The sequence below is a fragment of the Gymnogyps californianus genome, chromosome 3, assembly GCF_018139145.2.
Source record: "Gymnogyps californianus isolate 813 chromosome 3, ASM1813914v2, whole genome shotgun sequence".
In the NCBI taxonomy this organism is placed as follows: domain Eukaryota; kingdom Metazoa; phylum Chordata; class Aves; order Accipitriformes; family Cathartidae; genus Gymnogyps; species Gymnogyps californianus.
In genome coordinates this window covers 33,394,652-33,407,597 of record NC_059473.1, presented here as the reverse complement: position 1 = coordinate 33,407,597, position 12,946 = coordinate 33,394,652, and the positions used below count along the sequence as shown (strand labels likewise).

Below are 12,946 nucleotides of genomic sequence, written 5' to 3'. Positions count from 1 at the left end.
CTATTAAGTCAAGCACTTTCACAGGATAATGATCTCCTGCTGCTAGATACAAAAGAAGTCCAAGTGAGGATAGAAGACATGCAGAATTCCAAGTATTTGTTCAAACAGACTTATAGGTGCTAGCAGTGGAAATGAGATATTAGGTCATCCAGTCCACCTCTTTGCCAGTGAAGAATTGGTTCCCTACAGTCCATTTTTTCCTGTTTGTCCAGCTCAGTTTTAAATATCCCATGTGCTAGAGCTTCTGCAAGTTCTACTACTCAACAGAACTCACTGTGTAGATGTCATTGGTCTTCAATCAAAATTTTTCTTTAATTTCATTATCTCATTATTCCTAGTTAGGCTCCCATGCCCTATATAATTCACCTTTACCCTTCTTTTATTAATTTCCTCCTTGATCTATGACACTGTTCCAGTTCACCAATTATTTCAAACTATAATTAGATTACCACATGGGAAGCCATTATTCATAGATATTAATGGAACCAATAAAGGAAAAACATAACCCTAAATGTGCAATTTCAGCAGTATATGTGTTCTGAGGGAGGATGGGATTATGCCTTTCAAGTTTTCAAAGTAAAACAATTTCTAAGGAGAGACTTGTTCACAAACTTTACTAAGCTGTACATCTGGATACAAGGGAAAGAAAAAAAAAATCCACGCTGGATTCACTTTTTTCCCCCCAGACCTGTGATTACCTATATTATATTAGCACGCATTCTGAATTAAAAATATCCTTTTGCTTACAAGTGAAGACTTACAGAGTAAGCTAATCAGAGCAAATTAAGTCATTAAAAGCTCCCAAATGGTTAACTGTAGAATGTGAAAACCCATTTAAATTCACAGGTCATGAGAATTAGCCTGTCCTATGAGCACCAAAGAACCATGAAAAATTAAACTTCTTTGGGAATTATGAGAATAATTCTTAAGTATTTAGTAGCATTGTAGAAAAGGTATTGTATGCAATACATTGCAGTGTAACAGCCATGTTATGTTGGTTTGAACGTTTTAGAAAACAAAACAAAACAAAACAAAACAAAACAAAACACCCTACCTACTCCTTGTCTATAAAACAGATATTGCAGATTCCTATTTTTTTGCACAGGAAGTTTTATTCTTTTCAATTATTTCTATTTAAACCAATGAATTCTTCTGTACTTAAAGTTATCTGTAAAATTAAGAAAAGCCTTCAGCTATTGAGAAACAGGTTAAGTGAAAGAACTAACCTCACCTACCCCAGCTATACCAAATAAATCCTCCATCTCAGCTGTACTAACACTCAACCAAAAAAACCATTTAGTTAAGTAAGTTCCTGATTTCTGTAACTATAGACAAAACCCCCTTGATTAATAATTTTTACCAATAAAAGCCCAGTTAAATGATCAACACTCATGCTATTTGTGATTTGAAAGCTTTATAAAGCAACTCAGTTGATGTCAATACTCAGTGAAATGTGATTAAATGTACCAGTTTTTTCCTCAGATTGCTTTTTGCTATTCTGGATATTTAGATCCTTGTATTCTATTGTACTGTATCACACATGGTGATGTTACTCTTTCAATATTGAGCCATGAGACGGTTATGAAACAATTTGTAGTAATCTTGAGATTCATCTCAATGGATTACCATTAACTTAGGTGCCTCAGAAAGCCATCTATACATTTATCTTCATGTAAGGGCTCAGAAACTCCCTTTCTTAAGCACTGTGAGCTGCAAAAGACAATGCCACCGTCATTTGAAAAAATGGTTCTAGTAGTGAGAATATGCTGTTCATCATGAGCTAACTGAACATAAAGGTGACATACGAGTTCTCAGTCCTGTCAATACATGGTTTTAGTAGCATTATTTCTCTTTCTTTAACCTTGCTAGAAACAGATCAACAGTAATCTAACTGTTCTGCATTTCAAGTGGCAATGAGGTCAACCAAAAAAAGGCAAGCCAAACAAGTCAATGAAAGTAAGATTGAACAGATAGATAACAGCTTGCAATCGATACAAATATGGGGAAACACAAGAATATGGGGACTGGTTTTTAAATGATTATAGCCAAGAGGCTTGACTTTCAATTACCTAGAATTTACTCTCAGTACAGCTGGGATAGAGAGCACAGAGGCTGCAGAAGCCCTACTTTTATTGCAAGCTTTGTTAGGCCAGCCAGCAGTGTGGAACTGTCCCAAATGCTCCTCCCTCCCTTCATTCTAGCCTTCGTACTCTTCTGCTCCATCCATGACATGGACCATGATGTTGTAAGAAATCTTGTCCTTCTTCTGTTTGGCAGCTTTATGAAAGAATGAGAAGTTGGAACCAGACCACCTGTAATCAGAGAGGAACCAAAGAAAACTTCTCCTTCGGCTAGAAAACCAAAAATCCAGTCTTACCATTCTTATAGCAAGAGAGTTTTCTTTTTCTTCTACGAATAAAAATAGAAAGGTGACATTTATCCAATTCACATAGTCCAAACTGCCTTTTCAGGGCAGCAAAAACCGAACTTCATTTCGCAAAAAACTTCCTGAGGAGAAATTGTAATTGTATTACAGGAAAAGTAGCCCAAACAGGAATTCTGGTTCAGAGGACGTGATGGTATCATGAGGCACCTGACTATAATTCCATACCAAGACTTAGCCAGATATGATTTAATCTTTCAATTTGTTTTAATCCAATTTGAAATTTGACAGTTTATTTAGATTTCCTTTGGAAAAAAACCTGGTTTTCATGTAGAAACTCTTATTTTTGACAAAACCTTAACATTTTCTGTGCATGTCTTTGATTAAAGTAATCTTGTTCTGTTTTCACTACAAATACTTGTGGGGGAGAATGAATGTTTCTGACCTGCTCTACTTTCTGCCTCTGAGAACACCATCACCCCAATGCAAGGCCTGAAGTTCATGACAGAAGTAGGGGATGATTCCAGTTCTGTTGCCTGCACAGGCCTTCCCATATAAACAAATGGAAGATTTCAGTCTTTAGTACTGCCAGTTCTACAACCTTCATAAACACAAATATTTACCCAAAGAAATATGAAGAATCACATTCTCATAACCCCCCCCCATGTCTTCTTATTCCAACAGTGTAAAGTTGTGGACAAGGTACTGCTTAAATGTGCTTTGCAAAAATTGAATTTAAGACTTGGAGAACATCTCTCAACATATGGCTAATTATGTTTTCTGAAGTTTCACCAAACAAGAAGCTAAAAATAGGTCTGCAGCTGATACCAAATAATTTTTTTCCAGTGGAGTCATTCTTCATTTGGAGATAACAGTCCCAATAAAATGTTGAATGCTGCAACTCCACATGTTTTGGCAAAAAAGTAGTTTTGGGGAATTTAAGAATTCACTCAGCACGCAGCCAGCTGTCATTAAGGCTGTGATAAATCTGTTGGTTTTGGCCTGTGTTTCTGGACACATGTACCATCCTGAGGTATGGAAAAGAAATGAACTGGTAACACAGAACTTCAGCTTTGTGACAGGAGACAAAACCAAGGATGGAAATGAAGAAGACAAAATGGAATAGAGAAGTCTTAATTAGACTGATGTAAAGCAGAGGAAAGTATCCTATATGCTGACTAAATATGACAGAATCTGTAACTTGAATAGTATGGCTGTCCTTTAACTTCTTGTCTTTGTGTTCTTCCAGACTGTTTCAAGGAGCTGAAATTATCTTCCAATTTATTACAGACAATGAATGCTTTGACAATAACGTATATGCTTCAGGGCAATACAAAAATGAGTGTTACTATTAAAAAAATATTGATTTAAAAAAGTGTTTTGGTTTTGTTTGAGTCCACATTACAGGTTTTAAAGCTTCTCTTATGTTTTATCAGACCTTCCATATAATACTATTATAAGGTTTCAAAGACTGCTAACTTAAAGGATAAAAATACTGGACAAGCTAAGAGTACACATACAACCTTAACTCCCTCCCTTTGAAAATATTTGTTGTTATTGATGTGGATAGACCTTTAATTTGATGCAGGGTCTCTTCTGACTTAATAAATCACAGGCTGGAGCCTTCATCAATAACCTCTCATCTCTTGTTATTTTTTAATACTTTTCTATTATTTTACATTTTCCAAGTCTGTGTTTAGCTTAAGAAGTCCTTCCATCCAGGAGATCCTGAAACCTTCACACCTCAGCTAGGATGCTGTATCTCTTTCTTTCTTCATCTTTAAACCATTTTTGGTGTTACATAAAATATCTAGCAGAACATCCTCTTATGCATCCAGGGAACCTCCGATTCCTGGAACTCACCTTCCAGGATATTTTGGGTCCCTAATAATGCTATATGGTCTAAGTGTTAGATCTATCTTTTTTTTCTGCTTCTCACACCACCCCACCAGTGAGTAGGCTGGGAGTGCACAAGAAGCTGGGAGGGGACACAGCTGGGACAGCTGACCTCAACTGACCAAAGGGATATTCCATACCATATAACGTCATGCTTAGCAAAAAAAGGCTGGGGGGAACAAAAAGGAAGGGGGGACATTCGGAGTGATGGTATTTGTCTTCCCAAGTCACCGTTAGGAGTGATGGAGCCCTGCTTTCCTACGGATGGCTGAACGCCTGGCTGTTGATGGGAAGGAGTGAAGGAATTCCTTATTTTGCTTTGCTTTGCTTGCACACGCAGCTTTCGCTTTACCTATTAAACTGTCTTTATGCCAACCCACAAGTTTTCTCACTTTTACCCTTCTGATTCTCTTCCCCATCCCACCGGGGGGGAGTGAGCAAGCAGCTGTGTGATGCTTAGTTGCCAGCCGAGCTTAAACCACGACAGAAAATATGCGGGGCTGTTGTTTGTAATGCAATGCCCCTACACATGCAGTTGGACCCAGCTATCACCCAACTATGAAGATGTACTCAAGACCCTGGATCTATTAAATTTGATTCATAAAGTTGCATGCATCCACTTGAGTCTCATAAGGAGTTCTGCTGAATGAGCACAAATTAAAGCTGTATACTCAGTAAACAATCACTAAGATAGGCTTTTAGAGACAGATAGGAGGGTAATCACATAACTTCTATGAGCCTTGCAGAGATATATTTTTAACTGAGCTTGAGGTCAGAGTTCTAACAGCTTACACAGGATTTCTGAAAGTAGGAGACATTGAACCCAAATGGAGATATTCAAATGGAGTAATTTCTCAAATGGAGAATATTCAGAGATAGTTATTGGAAATCTTACCAGAGGTGGTAGATACTTTTGAAAATCTGGTGCTGAAATTATATGAGAACACAACCTATGATAAAAAGTATCTGACGAGAAAAGTCATGGAATAAAAAAAAGATTCTGTTTAACTCAAAATCCTGCAGCACTAAGAGCAGACAAACTGTTCAGCCTTTCTCTGACCCAGAGAAATATTTGGGGCAAATTCTGACTTCTTTGCAACCTTTGTCCTTCTCGGATGGCAAAAACATGTCAATCAGCTCTATTAGGACAATGTGCAGAGGCAAAGTAGTCTGCACTAGTTACCTGGCTCAACACTATTTCTGATGCAAATGCTTTATTTTGGGATACGTGGTTGGCCAAATCCCCGTGTAATCTGACAAGTCCTAACTTTCAGAAAGCCCTCGGACGTATCAGGAAAGAAAAACCACTGTCTCAGCACTCAGAGCCTCCTGACTATAGCATACTCATTTTTCAAGGTATGAAATACAGCCCTTATCAGCATTAAAAATATATTAATGAAAATACTTGAGGTAACATATTGTAAAGTATAACCTGCTGCAGCAGATTTCTGCCTTTTCTTCACTGAAAAAACATCTGCAGCGGTTTAAGATTTTACTGGCTCTCCTTTCTCCTTTTCCCTCTCCCTTCCCTCCTTCCTAAGTTTTGCTGTCAAAGGTTACTGCCCCACAGCAGAGCAGGTAGAAGCAAATGTCTGCCTGCGTTCTGGCCACTCCAGCACAGTTTGGCATCTCAGCACAAGCATACCAGCAATTTAAGCTGTGACACTATCATCCGAGTCAACTGGAATGTTGAAATACTAATAAACACTCTCTTTTGCCAGCTGTGCTGGGAAGAAAGGATTAGAGACAGTAACTGCCAGCAAAGAGATGGGGCAGACCTTTGGGAGCAAGGTAGCTGATGGTATTTAGTAGAATTCATCAGTCAGAGACTCCAGGAAAGATGACAGGTTCAGAATTGGAAGCACAACTCTGACTTTCACACCAAAACCATAGTTGCAATCCACAGCCTAAACTCAGCACATGAACAAACACACTTGGAAATACACTTTTCCTAACATACTCTCATTCTTAGAAGTTTAAATATCACAGATTCAAATGCATACGTTTTACTATGATGTAGGATACTGCACATTTTGAGATTACTATTTAAAATATCTGGCTGGGGCATGTTCCCTTCCTTGCCATACTCAGCTGAGACAATGACAGTTTTTATCAACACATTAAATACCTTCAAGCATGATCAAATTTACAGACAGAAAGCTTATGAGACAGCAGTCTCTGTCACTCATTGCTATAGGATGACACTGTATTTGACTTCACTGATTATTCCTTGAGCTACTCAATATATAGGCCTCTAAACTCTGTCCCTATTTCTATGCATTTATTTCTAACCTCCATATTAAGTCTCCTCCCCATTTCCTACATGTTCTTGTTAGTTCTGGCCAGATTACATAATACTTTTTTTTCTCACAAGATGATTACTTACACTTTCTGATTGATGGGCATTCCTGTAACTGTTCATTGTTTAGCCTGCATTTCCACAGCACCCTTTATCCCACATTTTTTTTCTAATAGCCTTTCATACCTTCTGGCTGTTACAGAAAAAAATGCTTTGATAGGTCTATACAGCAAAACTGTAGAGAAACTGAATTTATTTTTCTGATGACAGCATTCTGGACCTCTCTCCTCCTCTAAGTACAGACTGTCATTGGCTGCATAGGCCTTAATTGTTGAGGCTCTGGACTGCAGTCCAGACATCTCCTTGAAACTGGAACTCAGAACCTGGATGCTTGCTGAATTTAGAAAGAAATGCTCAGATCTTTATTCTGTTGTCCCAAGGCTGGCTGTCACTACCCAGCTGGGCTTTTTTTTAAGTTGAACTCAATGCTGCCCAGGCAGTTTTAGCCAAGCATGGATGTCTAGCAGCAAGCATACTCCAAGAGACTTCAGCAGAAGGACACATCATTTCTGGATTCTCAATGGGTAGGAGATAGGCAGCTCATTTAATAAAGTAGTGCTTCTGTATGCACTAGTAAAGGCAGTTTGTTGTTGTCCTGGTTTCGGCTGGGATAGAGTTAATTCTCTTCTTAGTAGCTGGTACAGTGCTGTGTTTTGGATTTAGTGTGAGAATAATGCTGATGATAACACGCTGATGTTTTAGTTGCTGCTAAGTAGCGCTTATCCTAAGTTAAGGACTTTTCAGTTTCCCATGCTCTGCCAGCAAGCAGGTGGACAAGAAGCTGGGAGGGAGCATAGCCAGGACAGCCGACCTGAACTAGCCAAAGGGATATTCCATACCATAGAACATCACACCCAGTATATAAACAGGGAGGAGTTGGCCCGGAGGGGCTGATCGCTGCTCGAGCATCGGTCAGCGAGTGGTGAGCAACTGCATTGTGCATCACTTGTCTTTTCTTGGGTCTAATTTCTCTCTTTTTTTGTTACATTCCTTCTCATTACTATTATTATTCTATTTTTATTATTATTATGTTAGTATTATATTTTATTTTACTTTAGTTATTAAACTGCTCTTATCTCAACCCACGAGTTTTACTTTTTTTTTTCCCCATCCTCCTCCCCATCCCACTGGGAGGGGGCAGCAGCTGCATGGTGCTTAGTTGCTGGCTAGGGTTAAACCATGACAGTTGTATTTCAGGAATTAAAGTGAATAGTTACTTTTTTCCTAGATAGCTCTCCTGAATTTAGGTGCCTAAATTTAATTTAAGCTATACCTTAGATGCCAGAGAGTTATTTTAGGTATTGTCCAAAGTTAACAAATATTCTGTGTATCTAACTTCTTTTCATATGCTGGAAAAGAGACAGAAATGATGCACATCTGGAAACTGTTGCTCTGTTGTTTATCACATCTATTTGTTCATGAATTAAATATTAAGCTGGCCCAAAAAGCATGGCTGAAAAGCAATGCCATATGGATAAGGAATCATAATCTGTGAATTTAGTGTTCTGGATGCTCATATGACTAAATGCAGCTTATCTCTTGATTATTTCTGAGAAATTAATATGAAGAGAAAGAATAAGGAAAATAAAGTCAGAAGAACAGCTTTGTATACATCTCCTCTTTTTTTTTTTTAATGTCAAAATTTAAGAAGCTTAAAAAATAAAGGGTCTTAAAGCACAAACAGGCAAAGTCAAAGACAAAGAATTTTACCCCCAACAAGTTTTCTGATAATACTACATTGGTCTCAGTTAATATTTTAAACAGAGAGTGAACATATCCAACTATAAGATGGACATCGTTATTTTCTGTTATAATACTGCCTTCATGGCTTTGTAATTCCTATGCAACAATTTGATGTCCAGTTTCTTTTTGTGATATTTTTTCTGGCCAGGGCTGCCCAACAGAAAATTAAGTATAGAGTTCCAGGCCTCACGATATACTTCAGTTTCACAACCTTTTAAAATTTTGCTATCTTATGCAAGAAATTGCCCTGGAATTGAGCTCATATTGCTGTGTGACTTCTGGTCAGATGAGACATACTTAGACTGATGTTAGGAATCTGATAGATATGACACAAAATTAAAAATCAAATAAATTAAAAAAAAATTATGGTGCTGGAGCTGCTTAGATACACTACCATGTTTTGAGGGCATGTCAAGGTTTCAGCATGACAGAAGCAAGGTCAGAGTGAGAATGGGTGTATGACTTATTTTTTTTAATGCTCATTTACTTGTAATATGTATATATACCAAGCCTTTGAGAAATGGCTTTTTGAGTGTTAGACACATATTAGCATCCCAGTAAAATCTGAAATAGCTTCCTGTAAAGATGCAGTATATATTTACTGTTGTGAATAAGCCTAAGTCTGCTTCTTGAATTGCTCAGCAGTTTCAAATGCAACCTGATTCTATATAACTGGCATACTGATGTCATCAGCTCTGAACATACATCATCCTTCAGCCTTAACTAAAGTGCATGAGAACATCTTCATAATACAGCTATTCTATGTTGATTGCACTCCTTCTGCAACATTCACAACCAGCTGTGGTGACATCGCTAGTCCTACATGATTTAGGAACTAGTTTGATTAGAAAAAAACAACTATTGTATTTTAGTATATGTAAATATATATGCCTATACTGCAAGTCTGCATGAATGCTGTCCAGATGTGTAAATGAACCACAAGATCCTATGAAAAACAAATTTCTATTTCTGTGCTCATGAAGGGGTGCTTCATTCTTTGACACTGCTACTCTGAATAAGCTAAGGTCTACTTCTCTAGAGTTTGAAGGTTTGATTCTTCACTCATAAAATCTCAGGCCATCCAGTACTGAAGACAGACATGATCAAGGAAAACTTTTTGTACAAAAGACTGAAGGATTTTAAAAAAACTCTATAATATAGCATTAACTATCATCTAGCATCTTTTCTTTAAAACAGCAAATTTAATAGACTGACTTAAGAACTTATTAGCTGAATAAAACAGCAAAATGCAGTGTAGCAATCCAGCAACGACTACCTATTTTCAGTCTGGACAGTCTACAAGCAGAAAATCTGTTACTTTTCCAAGTTTATAGTCATGGCAGTTCATAGCTTGATTAAATCCAATGAGCTTGGTCCATTTGCTTTTAGTTATTCTAGTGAAAACCTTAAGTACAAAGTGTTTACTTGGTTTCTTCCTGAGCATAACTTTTTCCCCTGAAAATACTTCTGTTTCTAAAGAACAGAACATCATTTGTAATAATTAGAAAATGAAAATGTTTCCTACATATGTAGATTCCAACACAGATCCAAAGAAAACATTAACGTCTTAGGCCTGGAGTCACTGTTACACTAATAAGGTTCCTCTGTTTAAAGAATAGCACATCAGGGGAGCATAATAGAGCTGTTCAAAAAATTCATTCAGTTTGGTATTTTCTGAATAAGTCATTTGACAAATCGTGTTTTCTCATTCTAAGGACCCATTCAGCCTATGCACTGTCACCCAGGGGCATTGCCTATTGTTTGAAAGTAAAAACAAACATATGTAAGCTACTCTGAAACAATGGACAATATTTAGCATTGGCATAAACATATGCAATGCCCCCTGAAGCCAAAAGACTTGTACCTTCCAAAATAAGTTTCCTGAGTGCTGCTGCAAAGATGATGCTATATTACCGAAGATGGTATCCTCTTCTTATAGGGAGGAGCAGAAAAAGGAGAAAGGCTGCCAGAAAACTGCTAGGGCTGCCTGGTTCTCTTGTCCGTCTCAACTCTAACAGAGCAGGGAAGACAAATCCTACGCCAACTAAGGACTGACAGAGACATAGCAATGACATCTTTCCTTCTGTCTTCTCTGACAATTGCCCAAGCATGACCCGTGCTGGAGCAGTAGCAGAACAGACAGCTCTGTTACAGCTGCCATCAATCTAGGTGTACCTCTGAAGTGAGACAAGAGTTAGACCTATAATGTTTACATTGCCTACAGTAAGTATAGCAAAGATGGATTGTCTCTCCTGATTTCAGAAAGGCACAGTAATGTTTTACAGGCTATTATAATAGAGTTTATATTCTTGTCTGTTTTTCTTCCTTGTTTGCACATGTTACTATCAGTTTTCTGGGGACTGTAATTCAGCTAAAGGTATTACTTTATTATTCATTGCTTAATCATAGGGTGTTAAGAATTACACTAGGCAAATGTAACTGCACTACTCCAACACAATGTGAGCCCTGCTCACATTGCAGTGAATTCTGAGATTCTAAGCAAAAATTCTCATGTAAATCAAAAATATGATTTGTTGATTACAAACAAGGCAGTTAATTGATTATTCTGACTCACTACAAACACTGTGAAGAAACAAAAAATTCATTAATATGAACCTTTCACTGAACTCCTAGCAAGAAAGAAAAATATATTCCTGTCACTCTCTGCTTTATATTACGAGCCAACTGGCTGCTCCTAGAACAAGAAAATAGGTTGTGGAAACTTTCATCACAGAGCTGCGTCTGCCCCAAGATGGCAGCAACCAGTTGCCATCTTGTAGCTATCTGCCAGGCCTGTGTGAAATGCATGACATCTATTCTTCATTACAGCACCTTGAGAGAGATCTTATAAAAGACGCTGTGAGAGATCACAGCATTTTTATATTGTGCTCTACAGATCCCTGGCTAAACTGAGCCATAGCAATCATGCCTGAAGTGAGTTGGGCATCAGTAGAAAAAGAACCTTAACAGAATCCGGGTGAAAGTAAGCCATATTTCATCATGGAAAGAAGGAAATAAGTTAAAAGGGAAGGAGTTGTAACCAAATAGAAAAATAAGACGTAGCATCCTGCAAAGCAAAGTAAATGACATTTCCAACAGAGGACAAACTACAGATGGTGACAAGGTGGTTAAGAAAATAAAATCTGCAGAAATTCAACTGGTTTTCTGTGTTTTCAGTTCCATGCTTCCAAAAACCAAAATGTAACATTTAAAAAATAGATTTCAAAACTGCAGTCATAATGGCACGATGATTAGATACTTATCCAAAACAAACACATATAGGAACTATGGTTTTTCAGCATTAGGTTGCAAAACAATTGAGCCAAGAAATTAAGGAGAAAGAATCTGAAGACTGTGTCAGCCATGCTGAATGGCTTCAGCTTTAACAGCTACTGCTATTTTTGGTGGACATATAAACATGCCTCATTTATTACAAAACTGCTTTGAAACTGACCTGGAGATCAGAAACAGACTGGGGCTTCTAGGCACTGGGCCATGTTGAATAACATCCCAGCTGGGAAATTACATCTGGGGGACTGTTTGTCCCCATGGCCTGTTTTCTCTTCTGTTTTTCTCACAGATGGCTGCAGGTTTTGCAGAGATAATGTGCTTTGTTATGTTAGTCATAAGTGACATCCCTCAGGAGTAAACAGCATAGTTACACACCCAAGATTAAATATGGTAGAAATACTACTTGTGTTCCTTTTTTTGACACAACCGTTGTGTCCTGAGACCAAGACTGACTCTCTGTTAAGTGGCAGAGGACATCTGCAACATGCAGGCAGCTTCCCAGGAGAGAAGAAATCAGTGGAGACTAAGTGTACCAAGGCTTTATTTTTATATATATCCCAGTGCTGGAACAGAAGTGGCAAAGCAGCAGGCAGGCAATCTCTTTTTTTCAGAGAGCTTCCAGTCTACACTGATGTGTACTTGCCAAATCTCCTACTTCTCACGGTAAACTACTGTTTCAGCTTGTTCTAGATTGCTGATCTGGCTGTTCATCTAGAATTTCTCAGGTACTGAGCAGTCCAGCTAGGGTAGCAGCTGCCAGGCAGCCAGAAATCCTGGACACATAAGTCATTGTACATGCAGAATGCATGCAGAGTGACACTGAGCAGGCTTTGTAGATAAGTCATCCGGGCACACACAGTACGTTTGACACCTACAGAATGTGCTGGATGGGTTGCACAGCATGTGCTGCATGAGTGCCCAGTTGCACATACTCAGCATATCCTGAGCATGTTAGATTCACCGCACTGCTCAGTTTTCTGTCTGCGAAGGAAATCTGGGACCCTTGGTTTTTTAATGCCAAGCATTGATGCATATGTTAATATTTGGTTCTCAGGGAGCTTTCCACGTTAAGAACAGACTCTGATCAAACAACAAGATAAATAGCAAAGAGAAAATAGCAAATTCTCTTGCTGTTCTTGCAGGTTATGTCTCTCATGACACAGAACTCAGTGTAACGTTTAAGGGCAGTATACAACATTTCCATAGGGTGAAACACTTGTGAAATAAGAAAAAGCACTTGAAAGACCACGTCATACATGTTGTATCATTCCTGA

General features: G+C 38.2%; 1 protein-coding gene across 1 annotated transcript in view; it reads right to left on the bottom strand.

The window, feature by feature from the left end:
- KIF6 (kinesin family member 6) overlaps positions 1 to 12,946 on the bottom strand; it is a 177,722-nt gene that overhangs the window by 33,055 nt on the left and 131,721 nt on the right. The window lies entirely within an intron of this gene.